General features: G+C 34.5%; 1 pseudogene; it reads left to right on the top strand.

Moving 5' to 3' along the window:
• Positions 1–79: 79 nt before the first annotated feature.
• LOC120133695 lies at positions 80–5,348 on the top strand (annotated as a pseudogene).
• Positions 5,349–16,331: the final 10,983 nt, after the last annotated feature.

Raw genomic sequence — 16,331 nt, 5'->3', positions numbered from 1 at the left:
AGTTTCTAGTCTTGAAGATGCTCTAATTTAATCAACCTTTCATTAATTAAGAAACTGATCCGAACTAAAACCAGAATCCATGGATCCAAATGTATGGCCAAACATTTCAGTTGATATGCATGGGTTTTAAGACATTTTATGGTAAAACAACCACTATATTCAGACTTGGTGGTCGAGACAAACGACTCATGAAATTTGGAATCGAATAGCCACCATCTACGATGGACCATCGTAGGATGTGTAAGCATTGTTAATTGATTAAGAAAATTTTAAACATATATTACTTTATAACTAACCCAAATTCTACTTCCATTCTAAAACGCTTTAATTGTTTATAATTATATATATCATAATCCTATCATGTATTTACCTCGACTATTCATATGATTCAAACTCGTCATTTTTCATTAAAAAAAATTGGTGATTGTATGATATTGATGTTAACCTGTTGACTAGGGTATGATAAAATATGATCACATCGTTTTAGTTGTATTTGTACATCAAATCTCCGTTTACATTATGTCGTCGAGTCAGTTCTTGAAATATTATGTTGGTGAGTCAGTGCTTGAAAGCAATGACGGTGTCGATAGTCATCATTAAGATATGATAAAATCATGTCTCAATCAGGAAGTTGTGTATATTTATTTTGCATGTTGATATATTTATGTATAAGTGTGCAAATGATTTATTTAGGAGTCACATAACATCATTTTGCATAATTTGTATGTTATCTTTATGTGCATAACTTAACCCCTATTACATAATCGGATTTAGGGTTTAGGTTTATAGTTTAGGATTCATGGTTTATGGTTTAGAGTTTATGATTTAGGTTTTAGGGTTTAAGTTCATTACAAATACATTAATTAATCGGCTTGGTACCGATTTATGAGGTAAGTACAATATAGTATCTTGATATTAAATGCATTACAATATGGTTTAGTTGTATTATAGAATTTTTAATTTATTTTTAAAATTTTATAATTATCAATAATGTATTTTTAATATATTTTTAATAATGTAATTTTAAAAAATCTAAAATTATAATATACATTTTTTCGAGCTGCTCACGAGCTTTTCGAGTCGAATATCGAGTAGCTCGTTTCGGCTCGTTAAGAACTCGAGTCGATCTTGAGTCGAGTCCATTCGATCCGAGTATTTATCGAGCCTTGATCTAGTCGATCTCGAGTAGCTCGCGATTTGTCTCGTCTCATTTACATCCCTAGTCGTTCCCTTAAGAAAATGATGTTACGCAATGAGAGACGGTCACATGAAAAAAAATGCAAAAAGTCTTTAAATAAATTTTTAAATAAATCATAACAATATATATTTTTCTTAATTACCAAAAGGTTTTGATTTTTCTCTATTCATTACAATATAATGTAATTAGCGGTTAGCGTTCGATTGGGTCGAGTAAAAACATTTTGAGTTATTAGAGTTGACGAGTCCTATTTTACAACTCGGAGTTGACTTTAAATTTTTTTCGAGTCAAGTCGAATTTATAAAATTCGAGTTGAATCGAGTTTATAAAATTCGAGTCTAGTCAAGTTTTCGAATTTCTAAAATTTAATTATAAATATTTATAATATTATGATATTATTTTATTTCAATATGAATAGTTCTTTTATGATCATGCACAATTAATATATATAACAATCCATTCATATGTGAATTTTATATAAAAAATGCAATACATATATATTTCTTTTATATGTGATATGCATATATCATACAGAATTGATGACTCGACTTAAACTTAAAAATTTATTCACTAATTACTAAAATTTTTGTAGTATTCAAGATATTAGAGTTGTATTTTACGATTTGAACTTGAAATTTTTTTAATCGAATCGAGTTGAAAAAATCAATTTTTCGAGTCGAGTTTTGCTCACTCTTAAATGCAGTATCTCTTCGATTGACTTTCTTCTCTATTATTAAGATTTATATTAGTATGAACATAAGTAGAATCAGATCGATCTTTTACACCTTTACGAGACATTGAATTTGATAATCATTCATCATGGTCCTTTACCTACCAATATGATTTATTTGTAATCTATTTGAACTCAAATTTATAGACATTTAATATATTCTACAGCCGAAAGCATTATGTTCAGTAATAACCCTTGAATCTAATAATGAAAACCAGATATCATATTTTTTATAGCTCAAAACTATAAATAATATATTGAGTTATATTTTAAAATATAGGGAAAAAATAGTGATCTTCACATGGCGTTCATTGACCTTGAGAAGGCGTATGATAGCGTTCCCCGCAATACGATCTGGAAGACCTTGGAAATGAGACGGATCCCAACTGCTTATATCCGGGCGATTCGTGATATGTACTGTCGATCTACTACATATGTCAGGACTACAGTTGGGGACACAGAGGCTTTCCCAGTAGAAATCGGACTCCATCAGGGGTCGGCTCTTAGCCCTTACATCTTCGCCTTGATTATGGACGGCATCTATTGTGCGACACCAGTCGGTGTTCCATGGTGTATGCTTTTCGCTGACGACATTGTCCTAGTTGCTAAAACAAAAACTGAGTTGAATAGTAGACTGGATAACTGGAAGAAAGCTTTGGAAGAAAAAGGTCTAAGGATCAATATTGAAAAGACAGAGTATTTATGTTCAAACTTCAGTGGGAACCAAAACGATGAAGACGTAGAAGTATGCATCGAAGGACACGTTCTCCCCTCTAAGGATTGTTTCAAGTATCTAGGGTCTATGATACATAAAGATGGGGGGTGTAGATGATGATGTAACACACCGTATAAAGGCGGGATGGCTAAAGTGGAGGGCAGCTACAGGAGTTTTGTGTGACAAGAAGGTACCTCTAAAACTTAAGGGAAAATTTTATAGAGTAGCAATAAGACCAGCGCTGATGTATGGATCAGAATGTTGGGCAATCAAGAAGGATCACGTAAGGAGGATGGAGGCCGCAGAAATGAGAATGCTTCGATGGACATGTGGTAAGACTCTGTGGGAAATGACTCCAAACTCTGCAATTAGGATGTCCTTGGGGGTGATGCATGTATCCAAAAAATTGAGGGAGGGAAGACTACGGTGGTTTGGACATGTCCTTAGGAGACAACAGTCGGATGCGGTCAGGAGGGTAGAGTCGATTATAGTCGACGGTGCCAGAAGGAGAGGACGACCAAGGAGTAAGTGGGTAGACTGTTTAAGATCTGATTTGAAGGATTTAGCCCTTACTGAAGACATGACCTCTGATAGGAAAGTATGGAGACTTAAGACCAGGGTAGCAGAGTAGTGTGGGTCACAGCCATAGGGTGTAGCATCTCTGCTTTCTTTTTAATGCCTTTATAGTAATTTCCTTGACTTCTACTTTTAATACGTTTCTGTCATGAGAATTTTTGAAGGATTAGAACTAGGATAGCGGAGTAGTGTTGCATTAGTTTAGGTTTTAACCCTTTTGACATTATTCTTTTATCGTAGCTTGCAACCACTGACTTCTGTATATCCTTCTCATGTTTCATCTTTTAAATTTATTTGGGACTTACGTTTTTTTTGTCTATATTCAGAGATTTGTATGCAGGGATTTATTTGCAGTGATAACTTCCCATTACAGACGCGCATATGAAGACTGTTCAACTATGTATTTATTTATTTATTTCTTTATTTATACATGCATTATATTTTATCTTTATTTTTAAATTTTTCTGACTGTCGGAGGTCTTCCACGGAAGCTGCTCTCAACCTGGCGTTGAGGACAGCCTACTACCCTACCTCCCCCTAACCCCATTACATATGAGAATAGGGTTTTGTTGTTGTTGTAAAATATTGGCTAAGATCAGGATTAAATTCAGTGTCCACAAGTAATATAAATATTATTGTTGGTATAAACTTAAAGAGTATCTTTATACATGCACAAAGAATCAATTTTTAGGATTGTGTTCCGCTACATCATTTCAGTTCCTTATTTATTCATTTTATAGTAGTTTTAAGTTTGACCACCAACGATTACAAAATATTTAAAATAATTACTATAATTTATAATCACCTTAGCTTAGATTAATTAAAGAAAATAATCTAAACGAAAATCGTTCTAACTAAACTAAATAAAACCATTAAAAAACAAAACTCTTGTATCAAATATTCAAAAACTCTATATATTGATATGTTGACAAACCATTCCTCATATTAAAAGTTGAAAGTTTCACATTAAAGAAATGTGAGCCCCATACTAGAAGATAAAATGCGACAAAACTAGCAAAGATCCCTTTGATGACACTGCTGAAAATGAAACCCTTTTACCAGGCCTCCATGATGATCTAGCTCAACGTTGCCTCTCTTCTCTTTCCCCTTCCCTTCTTTTCTCCGTTTGCCATCCATGGCGTCGCTTCCTTTACTCTCCTCATTTCCTTCCTTCTTCTCCCTCTACGCTCTTCTTTCTCCTCCGCAAAACGCCACCGGAGAATTTGGAACAAATAACTCAATCGAATTCTTCTCCTTTGATCCAATATCATCGTCTTGGAGACTCCTTCCTATTCCTCCAGAAGACCCTCCTCTTCATTTTCTCCACCGCCACTCTTCTTTTCTATCCCAAAAGCTTCCGATTCAATCCTTAGTCTCCAACCATTTGGGAATCATAGCCGCAACGACTCACAAGCTTTCCCCTGCACTTTCCAGCCCTTTAGTCTTCCATCCGGAGTCGAACAGCTGGTTTTACGGCCCCCAAATCTCCACCCCTCGGAGATGGTGTGCCACGGGTTCAGTCCGAGCCTCCGAGGCGTGGTCTACATGGCGAGCGGCGTCGGCTCACTTTACAAAGGAGATGTAGCGAGGTCAATGGAGCAATGGGACCTAAACAAGAAGAGAGAAAATTGGAGATGGGAAAACAAGGCACGGCTTAAAGATGGAAGGTTTAGTAGAGAAGCAGTGGGAATGTGGGATATAAAGGGAAGCTTTGCATGGTTAATGTGAAAGGCAATGCAGATAAAGAAGGTGCAGGTTACGATGTGGGATTGCATAAGTGGGAAGTGATGCTTCCGGGCATGGTTGCTGGTTGGAATGGGCCAGCAGCCGCCATGGATGAAGATGTTATTTATGTGATTGATGAAGTCAAAGGAAGCTTGAGCAGGTACGATGGTGAAGGAGATTGTTGGGTGGAAGTGATTGAGTTGGAACAGCTTAAACGTGCTGAGCAGATAGCAGCAGAGGGAGGGAAAATTTGTGCAGTCTCGGCAAATGGGAACAGGATTATAGTGGTGGATGTAAGGGAAATGCCGGCCAGGTTTTGGGAGGTGTCGCCACCGTGTGGGATGGAAGTGGTGGCCGTGCATGTTTTGCCTAGGATGATCAGTAGATAACACTTGTTAATGCCTTTAATCAAGTATTTTACAAATTCTACTTGTTGTCTGTTTAGTTTTTAGGCTTAATTACATGATTGATCACTTACGTTTATGTTTTATCCATTTTTTCTCATTGATTTTAAAAAACATAATATATTGTCATTTTTGTTTTTATTTAATTAAGATATGGTAATTACAAGTTAAATACCGTTAAATATTTTGGTATAATCACACATTTGATTCCTATTATTTATATATTTTTCAACTTACTCATACTATTAATAAATTAAAATAAATTTAATTCACTAATATAATGATACCACATGTCACTGGTACCATGTGTTGTGCCGGAGGACTAATTTTATTTTAATTTAATATATTTATTTGAAGTTAATATATTGATTATTAACTTAATTTAAAGATTTTTTATTTTAATTTTTATTCAAAAATATTTTTTATACTAAAATATTTTGAAGTTAGTCCTCTCATTGGTTGGTGACACGTGGCACGATACGTGATACTAGGGACACGTGACATCATTAGATTAAATGATCAAATTTATTTTTATTTTAATTAAATTTCATAAAAAAAACTTGGGAAAAGAAAAAAGAAAAATATGAACATTTTACACTAATTTTATCGCAAACGACGATTAACAACGGACAACGATCGACCAACGCCAACGGATAGAGGAGTTTAAGATATTTTCACAAAACAAATAAGATAATAAGCGCATCATCACGTTGTTGTGATTTAACGGCCTGGTGAGTAAAAAAAGAAATTAAAGAATTAGGGGCTGTTTGTTTACCTCTTAATGGAACCATTCAGCGCTGAATGCTGAACCATTCAGCGCTGAATGTTGAACCGTTCAACATTCAGCGCGTTTGTTTCTCACCTCTGAATGATTTAGTGCTGACTGATTCAGCAAAACAATGCTGAATGATTCAGCAAAACAATGCTGAATGATTCAGCACAGAAGTACATTATGAATGATTCAGAGCCATTATCAAACAACATGTCACATTTAAAACTAATTCATACAGAGCCTCTGAATCATTCAGCATTTGAATCATTCAGCGCTTAATCATTCTGAAGTAAACAAACAGCCCCTTAGTGTCCTAATCGGAACGTTTAATAGTTTAGTGACCAAAACGAGGCATCACTTAAAGTACAACGACTAATAATGTAATTACCATATATTAATCTGATTTTTATATATTAATATTTTATTTATGCATATTTAATGTGCTTTAAAATAAAAATATATTATATATTTTGATTATTTTTAATATATTAGTGTCGTATCGCAATTTTTTTTAATAATTTGTTTTTTATTACCCAAAATAGCATAACCTGCTATAAAAAATCAGAGTTCAGAATACAAAGATTACCCTACATACAAAAAATAATCAGCAATCAATCAATACCCCAATTGTTACATAAAGTAATATTCACACTATCAAATCTATTAAGATTTCTACCCCTTAATTGCAAACCAACTATTTCCTTTATGGCTTGTAGCAGATCTTCAAAAGTCCTGGACTGATCTTGGAAAATCCTTTTGTTTCTTTCCTCCCATAGGATGTAAATTAGAGCGTTGGAAGCAATCTTCAAGATATAAGTGATCAGAGATTTACCTTTCCAAAACATAGAGGCCCAAGCTAAGAATTCATTCCATGAAAAAGGTGATTGTGTAAACCATTTAGGGAGAAGACTGTTGTCCATAAAGAAGCAGCAGTTGGGCAATCAAAGAACAAATGGTTTCGAGTTTCCAAAACAGCACCACAGAAGTTACATTTACAGTCATTGATAAGTCTCATTTGATGCAATCTTTCCTTGGTAGGAAGCTTATCAAGGAAAGCCATCCAAGCAATTAAACTATGCTTGGGGATGTGGAGAGAGAACCATAAAAGGTTTTGCCATGAAACTTTGGAATTTTTCACTCTAAGCTCATTCCAAATGTCACTAACTTTCTTCATTCCAGACATCAAAATAGGGAAGGCTTCGGTTCTCATCTTTAAAAGTTGCCTTAAGCTCCAGCTTATGGATTGCTTAATTTCAGCATTCCAAAAATTAGTAACGTTGAAAACATAGCTTCGAAGCCAAGCCACCCACAAAGATCCTTCGCCTGCCAGTATGCTTTTTATGAGCAGCATCATGTTTGCTTTATTCCAGATCTTTATGTCTTTAAGGCCGAGTCCACCTTCAGACTTAGGTAAACATATTTTTTGCCAACTCATTCTTGCTCCAGCTACTGATTTGTCAGCTCCTTTCCAGAAAAACCTTGAACAGAGCTATTCAATCTTTTTTATAACTGAGGATGGGAAGAGCAATTGCTTGCACTAGTAGTTAGCAATGCTAAATAACACCGCTCGAACTAATTCCAATATGCCTGCATAACTTAGCATTCGACCAGACCAGAAATGGAGTCTAGCCTTAATATTATCAATGAGGGAAGTGCAATTTTTTTCAGAAATCTTTCTAGTGACCAAAGGAATACCAAGGTATCGAACAGGGAGACTACTAAGTTTAAAACCAGTAATCAACTTAATTTCCTCAAGATCAATAAAGGGAACACCAGCAACAAACAGTTCACATCTTGAAGCATTAAGTCTAAGACCAGACATTTCATAAAATAAGTCCAGGACAGTAGTAACACCAATTACAGAATTCACATATCCTTTGTAGAATATTAAAAGGTCATTAGCAAAAGAGAGATGGGTAAGGCCTATTCTTTAACATTTTGGATGGTAACCAAAAGTACCTTTAGTAGCAGCCAAGTTGAGGAGTCTTGAAAGAACATTCATTGAGAGGATAAAAAGGAAAAAGGATAGAGGGTCTCCTTGCCTAACACCTCTTGCACCTTTGAAAAAACCAATCAAGCTCCCATTGAAGGAAATATAGAATTTGGCAGTTGAAAAACAAATTTCAATCCAAGTAATGAAAGCATTGGGAAGACCTAGTGCCTTTAAAATAGCAATGATAAAGTCTCAATTTAGAGAGTCAAAGGCTTTGTGTAGATCAATTTTCAAAGACCATCTAGGGGAGATAGATTTTCTACTGTAACCTCTAAATAATTCCAAAGAGAATATCATATTTTCTTCTCTTTCTTTTTAGTTATTTTCTCACAAACATTTTACTATCATATATTAAAATGGGGTTTATAATCTAATTTTCCATCTTTATTTTCTTTACTTTTTATTTTTTTTGGTTACAAAGTGAACACTGAGATATCAGTGGTATGCTCCTCTCCTCAAGATGCCCCGGTCGGCGTCTATCTTTTCCATATCGTTGGACGGTTGCTGAAAGACGACAGGCAAAGGCCTGCTCCCCGATCAAGATTAGCTAGCTAGTCAGCAAGTTTGTTACCTGCTCTAGGTATATAATTGAAGGTAATATTCCACCTCTGGTTAGCAAGGTGACGAATACGACGGATAATTGCGGTCTCATACGCATTTCCGACAGAGTTAAGGCATTGAACAACTTGGGTATTATCCGTTTCCGCCACGAGTTTGCGTATGCCATTGTCCCATGCCACCTGAAGCGCGACAAAAATTGCCCAAAGTTAAGCATGCAGGACTGAACATCGACCAATGTTTCTGGTGTATACAAGGACCTAGTCTCCCTTCTCGTTGCGAAGGACTCCGCCACTAGAGGCATTGTAGGTCATTGGAACCATTCCTCCATCCATGTTGAGCTAGAAAAAAAATAGGGGTGAGGGGTATTCCAGGTCTTCTGAGTTCTTACCCTCGGGTTATTAGAACTTCGATCTTTATTGCTCTTTACGACGCCGACCCAAGCTTTGGCCGACTGGATTGAAGCCAACGCTGCCCATATATGGCCATTGAAGATGAAGTCATTGCGGTTCTTCCACAACTGCCACGTGAGAATACAGGAGAGGTGTTTCCAGTCCCAGTCAGTGCTCACAATACCTGCAACATTATTTAAATTAAAATACAACCAATCATACAAATAAGAGAAGCATAAAAAATGTGTATGATTGTCTCTTCAGCCGCACCACACATCAGACAACTTGGTTTATCGGTAATACCCCTCTTAGTTCTCTCAACGTTGGTCATCAAGCGATGGCGTAACGAGAGCCAAAGAAAATTTTTGACTCGCTGCACTCTATTAAAGTTCCAGGTGAGTTTCTATCTCTCATCGTTGTTTAAGGATTCGGAAAGCCGACTTAAACTAGAAGTTGCCAGTGTGCTCCCCACCTCCACGTCGGCATGTCAACACCCATGACGTCGTTAGGGGTACGTATGCTCAAGACTCTAAGGACGACGTCTTCATCAAGAGCTTGCCTAAGTTTGGAGTATCCAAGTTACCCAGTGTTTTGAAAATCGGACCGGCCGGTTAAATCGGGAATCGTTGTTTAGTCCGGTTCAATCTACACCGGTTGAACCGCTATTAATGAACCAACTGAAACCGTTGAACCGTTCGAACCGGACCGGCTAAAAATCGAAAAAAACCGGAAAAAACCGCCAATTTTATTTTTTAAAAAAAATTAAACCAAACGACGTTGTTTGTTAAACGAGCCAAGTCGAACTCGAGTATTGCTGACATCGACTCGAATTTGAAAACTTTAAAGGTAAACTCAACTCGACTCAAACTCACGAGCTAAAAATTATCAAGTTTAACTCGAACTCGAAATATAATATTGAAACTTGAACTCAAAAAGGCTTGAACTCAAAAAAAATTTAGAAGCTCGATTGAAGCCTAAAATTCGAACTTGATTGAAGTGAAAGAATAGTACACTCAATGCTCACCAAAAGGCTCCATGATTTTGAATGTCAAATTACCTCTATTATTTATAGAAGTTAGTTGGGAAGCTCTTCTATGTTTCTTAGCCATGTGGGATTATTTTTTTAGAAAAAATTAAACCAAACAATATCATTTTGTTATGATTTTTTTAGCCCTAAATTTATTTTTTTAATTATAATTATATAATTATATTTATTATTTAATATGTTTTACCTTAAATATTATGTTGTAGTTAATTTGAATTATTTTGTTTTACTTGATTTTATAGTTTTTAACTTATATATGTTATGATTTGCTTTGAATATGACTTGTTATATAAAAATTATTTTTTATTAAATATTTTTGATATTTTTATTTAACTTTTTAAATAATTATGACGTCGTCCGGTTCTTTCGACCGATCGAACCGGTTCGATCGATTGAACCAATAAACCGATAACATGACTGATTCGTTAATCGGTTCATTTCTGAAAACCATACAGTTGCCCATTATCGTAGTAAAATCTTTGACCACAGCTTGGGTATTAAAAATCCAGTTTCGGCTCACAAGTCAGCCATCTTATTAATTCCAAGAATCCAAGAATCAAGCCGAAAGCTTGAGCTTTTACTATCTCCAATAGACCAACAAACATTATCGCGGATGTAGAGGGATTTCCTCACGAAGGACCCATTTTTGGCTTCGATATGATGGGGTAACATTTGTTTGACCTTATACTTGGCGCGCATAATTTTGACCCAAAGGCAATTTAGATGCATCAAAAAGTTATAACCCTATTTGATAAGAAAAACTTCATTTTGAGATTTTAGAGGTCGAATTCCAATACCACCATGTTTATGAGGTTGACAGTAGGTTTTATAGTTAACTAGACAGCTTTCGGTGAAGTATTCGTACTACCCCAAATAAAGTGGTGAGCTATTTGCTCAATCTGGTCACAGACACTCTTGGGGATAGCCACTGTCTGCATGAAATAATTGGGAATGGTGAGGAGCGTAGATCTTGCGAGGGTGATTCGCCCTGCCAAGGAGAGCTTCGACGTAATCTAGTTGTCTAGTGTGAGCACCATTTTTTACAGGCCCAAGTTAAGCCAGGACACAAACGATCCGGGGTGCAACTAAAGACCCGACCCGGGTTTAATCTAGCCTAGCTAGCAGCCGCCTCTACACCCAATCAGTCACTGCCGTTCTCTGCCGTTAGTAAAGGGGTTGCATCCCGTGCACGCCACCATCTCCCCTCCTGCAGAAACAAAACAGAAGACAACAAAAACGTTAATCATTTTAATTTCTGTAAATGGGTATAACCCCCCCCCCCAAGAAAATCATGTAAAAATGGTCGGTTCTTGAGAGACCTAGAATTAATATACAAAGATTAAAAAATGGTCGGTTCTTGAGAGACCTAGAATTAATATACAAAGATTAAAAGGTTCCTTTTTTTCTTTTTTATTTCGAGCAACAAATTCCTTTTAGTTTCTTTTGTTAAGTTTCGAATACAAGTGAATCTTTTTTTTCCAGTTTTTGAATAAAAAAAAGGGAACGTTTTAGTCTAAAAAAAGGGGCAACATATTCAAATAAGGGAAAAATCTTCATTTTTCCGAATTGCATTAAACAAACAATATTTTTTTAGTTTTCGAAACAGCAACAAGTAACCAAACTTTTTTTCACAGTAAAACGTTAAAAAGTAAAAGGAGTTTAGATCGAGGTTTACTTGGGTAGGAGAGGACCTCACCGGAAGTCACCGAAATCCGAGGAAATCGAAGGATTTTGGGAGATTTTCGAAGGTTTTCAATGCATTTTTCGGTGTTTTGGCCCTTAAAAACGGCCTAAACTAGCATATCTATGTTTTTTGAATTTGTTTTTGGAGAGTTTTGGGAATTTTGGCCATCGGGAACGGCGGTCAGACAACAATCAGAAGGGGTTCGAGGAGACCGAGAGTAGATGGGAGAGATTCTCCTTTTGTTCTGTTTGGTTACAAAAATGAAAAAAAAGATTGATTAGTATTTATAGAAGAATTTTTTTGTTTAATTGTGTTTAAACCCCCGTAAGTTTCGCACGGTTTTTAAAATTTGGTCATTGAAGGGACCAAAACTGTCATTTTTCTATTTTTCTGTGTATGCTTCGTTTTTTTGGATAAATGTATTGTTTTAATCTCCCCACTTACTCGTATTTTTGCATTTCTGTCCTTATATGGGACCAAAACTGATATTTCTCTTTTTATTTGTCATTTTTATTTATTTATTTTTATTTATTTTGATAAAAAAAAAATTTAGGTCCTTTAGTTTAAGCGTGTTTTTGTATTTTAGTCTTTAATCTATTTTTTTATTTTATTTCAATTTAATCTTTAAATTTTAACTTATTTTAATTTAACCACTGTTTATTTCTGATTTAGTTACTAATTTTTGTTGTCTTGCATTTTAGTCATTTCTATTTTATGTTTATGCAATTAGGACCTTACATTTCGGCTTATTTTATTTTTTATTGCTATTTTTTTACGTTTCTGTTATTTTATTTATTGTTTTAATTAAGTTTATCAAATGTTTCAATTTTTTTCATAGTTTAAATTCTTACATTTAGTTTTAAATTAGATTAATACTCGAATCAAACTTAGAAATTAGGATGACGCTTTAGTTTAATTAGGGAGCAATTTAAGTCGAGTTTTTGCATAAGATGCCCGATTACTCGAATCGATTGTTCAACTTTTAAAATTTATTAATAATTAATATATCCTAAATAACTTTAGGTTTAATAGTTAGATAAAAATTAGGTTTTTAATTAGTCCTTAACTTTAGAAATTATTGATTTAGGTCCTTAAGTTTTTAAATATTTTAGAACTCGATATTTTAGATCTTTGACATTTAGTCCCCGAACTTCGATTAGACCTTTAATATTGACATAATTAAATAGGTTAAATAGAGCCTCCACATTAGGTTAGATTTCAAACTAGTCTTTTAATTTAGGGGATAATTCGAGTCAGTCCTCACATAAATGCTCGAGGGATCATCTCGGTTATTCGATTCAATAATTGGTTTAAAATTAAATAGGATTAATATTAGAACCTACATTTCTAGGTTTGTGCCTCTAGGTCCTTTAATTTCATAATTTGACACCTTAAGTTAGAAAAAAAAACCTTTTTACCTTAGCTTAATTAGGATTAAATAAAAATTTGTTTGATTGCATTTTATTTTCAAACCTAATGAAATGTTCACTTATTAGGAAATTAATAGTATAACTCCCGCAAGTATATTCAGGGGTGACTATTAGTGATTCCCGAAATAGGTTGACATCATTTTTAAAGACTGCATCATGATTTTCTAAAAACGAGACAATATTTTGTTATTAGACACAATAGTTGATCTCCCGCATTTATGCTAAGGGGTGAATGCTATCGGCTTTAATAAACGAATATCCTTTTCAACTTTTCATCCGTAATGATTTTCAAATTAAATAAAGATCGAACTCAAAATTTTCGATTTTAAATATAGGATAATCAACTAGGTACCAAAATTTTGGGCGCTTGTGGGATACTAATCCTTCCCCACGCGTAACTGACTCCTTGGATTTTCGCAGAACTTAAAACTCGATATTTTGATAAAAAAAATATTTTATTAAAACCACCCGATTTTCATGGTGTCTCAATCGTACCTTAAATAATTAGTGACGACTCCTCACATTTCGAAATATTTTTTTAAAAAAAACTCCGAATCAATATCGATATTTCCCTACCTGAACGAAAAACGGTGTTAACAGCTAGCTTCCTTCGAACTTCATCAATGATGAATTGAAAAATGTTTTTGGTAACTCTATTATGGAAGAGGGGAATTCTCATATACTTGCCAAGTTCTGACGAACGTTGGAAACCAAGGGAACTATAGAAAGCCAAAGCACTGTCCTTGTCTGTTTTTAGAGAAGAACACTATCATCTTACTAGAGTTAACTCTATGGCCTGAAAATCTATTGATCTGGTCCAGGATCACACCAAGTAGATTGATTTGATCTGGCTTTTCCATGTAAAATAAAATAAGTTAGTCAGCGAAAAAATGATGTGACAACGGTGAAGCCCCTCTAGCAAGGACAATCGATTCCTAAAGCCCAAGGTTGCTAGAATAATTTATGCTCTGTCCTAGATGTTCCATACAAAGAACAAAAAGATATAGAGAGAGGAGACATCCGTATCAGATTTCTCTAGTAGGTTTAAACTCATCGGTGAGGGTCTCGTTGCAGAGAATTTACATGGAAGAGGAGGACACTGACTCCATGATGATACCATGGATGTTAGTGGGGAAACTACCATCTCGTGTGTCATCTTCCTATAAAGGATTCATGTTGAAAGTCCCATCCGACTTGGTCGTAGGCTTTCTCCAAAACTTTGATGGAAAGCCACTAAGCTTTTAAATGATTCATGTTAAAGAGCTCCCTCTTTATTTCGTCTTTAGTCACCATAGCACCAAGATTAGTGGAGTCCTTCAAAGTTAGTTCAGGGAACATACCTTCCAGGGGAAACTACCATCTCGTGCGTCATCTTTCTATAAGAGTTTAGAGAAGAATCTAGAGGCCTCCATGCGTAGCAGATCATCATTATAGCACTAGTCCCCGTTAATTTTTAGAACTTGGATCCGGTTAGACTTACATCTATTTAACGCTTGGTGCTGAAAAAATCTAGTGTTGTGATCCCATTCAAGCACCAATTGGCTTCTTGATTTTGACTATCATAGGAGCTCTTCTATAATATTCATCTCCCGTATATTTTTTCGTACACAAGATATAGATGTCATATCACTTTTAAAACAATTTGACCTTTAAAAATCTTTAAAAGTTTGTTTCGAAAATTTAAATTAAAACATCTTAGTACATTAATAAAACAATTATCGAATTATACTACCAAAATTTTCTCTTTACATTCATTCCAGAGTATTTTTTTTAATTTAGATTACATGCCAGCAATTGCTCAAAATAAATTTGATTGTCCTACTGTTACCGATGATATCGGCTGCTACTGCTGCACTCCTCACTTACTTTGTCTCCGATTTTACCTACGCATAGAAGCAACACACATTAAGTATTTACTTAGTGAGATATAATATTATAAAGTAACATTTATGTATACACATGTATGCCATGTTTATTTAGTTCGTACTAAATCGTATATTACTTAAGAATCCTATAATTCTCTTCAGTTAAACTGTATTCCATTCACCATTATTCTGATTATTTTTTTAGTATGCCTATCATACCTATCGTTCATTATATTTTTCTCTTTTTCCATTTATCTCTTTAGTCATTATTCTTTATTTTCATTGATAACATCCATTCAAGCTTATAATGCACTATTATGCATTTTCATTTATGACATCCTTTCATGTCTTTTATACACTATTATACATTTAATTTATGACATCCTTTCATGCATTTTATACACTATTATGCATTTAATTTATGGCATCCTTTCATGCCTTTTATACACAATTATACATTTAATTTATGGGATTCTTTCATGCCTTTTATACACTATTATACATTTAATTTATGGCATCATTTCATGCCCATTATGTTCTGTTTACGTTTTCCTTTATAAAATCCCTTCATACTAGTTATGCATTGTTGTACCATATATATATATATATATATATCCCTTCATATCACTTATATGTCATTCATATCACATTACATTATAATTCCTTTATTCTTTTACCCAAAGGTATTTAGCTTTTCACTTAACTTACATATTTGACACTTTTCTGTCCAATGCACATCTAATCCATTCATCTTTTACTCAACAGTGTTTAATTGTTCATCTTTTACTAAACAGTCTTTAACCGTTCATCTAACTGTCCTAATTGACACATTTCTTCCATTTGCACAATTAGGCCATTATTCTTTTATTTTTGAATTGTTTTCACTCTAATAAGTATTCATAATATCACTTAACTAGTTCTATTTATTATAAACCTTATACCTTTGCACCCTTAGTGTTAATATGGTAATTTACCAAATTCCTATTCATGTTCATTTATTAAGATGTACACATAATGCATATACGGTAGTTCATCAACTCATGATGATTTCCGTGGAATGCACACATAGTGCCTGTACGGTTATTCATCAACTCATGATGAATTCCGTGGAATGAACACATAGTGCTTGTATGTTTATTCATCAACTTATGATGAATTCCGTGGGGGTTTGCACACATAATGCTAAAATGATTATTCATCCACATAGGATGAATTCCGTGAAATGCACACTTAGTGTTGAAACA

This window comes from Hibiscus syriacus, unplaced genomic scaffold (genome assembly GCF_006381635.1).
Source record: "Hibiscus syriacus cultivar Baekdansim isolate YM2019G1 unplaced genomic scaffold, ASM638163v2 tig00110584_pilon, whole genome shotgun sequence".
Classification (NCBI taxonomy): Eukaryota; Viridiplantae; Streptophyta; class Magnoliopsida; order Malvales; family Malvaceae; genus Hibiscus; species Hibiscus syriacus.
The sequence above is the reverse complement of the archived record's forward strand: the minus strand, read 5'-3'. Positions and strand labels throughout refer to the sequence as shown.